Raw genomic sequence first — 1,307 nt, 5'->3', positions numbered from 1 at the left:
GGAGATTAAGCCCTTATCAGATATGACGTTGGCAAATATGTTTTCCCACGAGGTGGGTTTTCTTGTTGTTTTGTTGATGGTTTCTTTTGCTGTGCAGAAGCTTTTTATTTTGATGTAGTCCCATTTGTTCAGTTTCTCTTTAGTTTCAACTGCCCTAGGAGCTGTATCATTGAAGAAATTGTTTTGGCATATGTCTGAGATTTTGTTGCCTTTGTATTCTTCTAGAATTTTTATGGTTTCCTGTCGTACATTTAAGTCCTTTATCCATTTTGAGTTTATTCTTGTGTATGGTGTAAGTTGGTGGTCTAGTTTCATTTTCTTGCATATATCTGTCCAATTTTCCCAACACCATTTACTGAAGAGACTATCTTGGCTCCATTTTATGTTCATGCCTCCTTTGTCAAAAATTAATTGAGCATATTGGTTCGGGCTAATTTCTGGACTCTCTATTCTATTCCACTGATCTATATGTCTGTTCTTGTGCCAGTACCAGGCAGTTTTGAGAACAGTGGCTTTGTAATACAGCTTGATATCTGGCATTGAGATCCCACCTACTTTGTTCTTTCTCAGGATCGCTGCAGCTATTCGGGGTCTTTTTTTATTCCAGATGAATTTTTGGAGAGTTCGTTCTCGATCTTTGAAGAAGGCCATTGGTATTTTAATGGGAAGTGCGTTGAATTTATAGATTGCTTTGGGTAGTATGGACATTTTAATGATGTTGATTCTACCAATCCAAGAACATGGTATGTTCTTCCATCTGTTTATGTCTTCCTCTATCTCTTTTTTCAACGTCCTGTAGTTTTCTGAGTAGAGGTCTTTAACCTCTTTAGTTAAGTTTATTCCTAGGTATCTTAATTTTTTTGGTGCGATGGTAAATGGGATTGTTTTTCTAATCTCTCTTTCTGAAAGTTCACTATTGGTGTATAGAAATGCCTCAGATTTCTTGGGGTTAATTTTGTATCCTGCTACATTGCCAAATTCATGTATTAAGTCTAGTAGCTTTTTGATGGAGTCTCTAGGGTTTTGTATGTATAATATCATGTCATCTGCAAATAAGGACAGTTTTACTTCCTCTTTTCCAATTTGGATGCCTTTTATTTCTTCTTCTTGCCTAATTGCAATGGCTAATACTTCCAGTACTATGTTGAACAGGAGTGGTGAGAGTGGGCATCCCTGTCTTGTTCCTGTTCTTAGGGGAAATGGTGTTAGTTTTTGTCCATTGAGTATGATGTTGGCTGTGGGCCTGTCATATATGGCTTTTATTATGTTGAGGTATGATCCTTCTATTCCCACCTTTCTGAGAGTTT

Source organism: Myotis lucifugus, unplaced genomic scaffold (genome assembly GCF_000147115.1).
Source record: "Myotis lucifugus unplaced genomic scaffold, Myoluc2.0 scaffold_2, whole genome shotgun sequence".
In the NCBI taxonomy this organism is placed as follows: Eukaryota; Metazoa; Chordata; class Mammalia; order Chiroptera; family Vespertilionidae; genus Myotis; species Myotis lucifugus.
Note: the sequence above shows the minus strand (reverse complement) of the source record.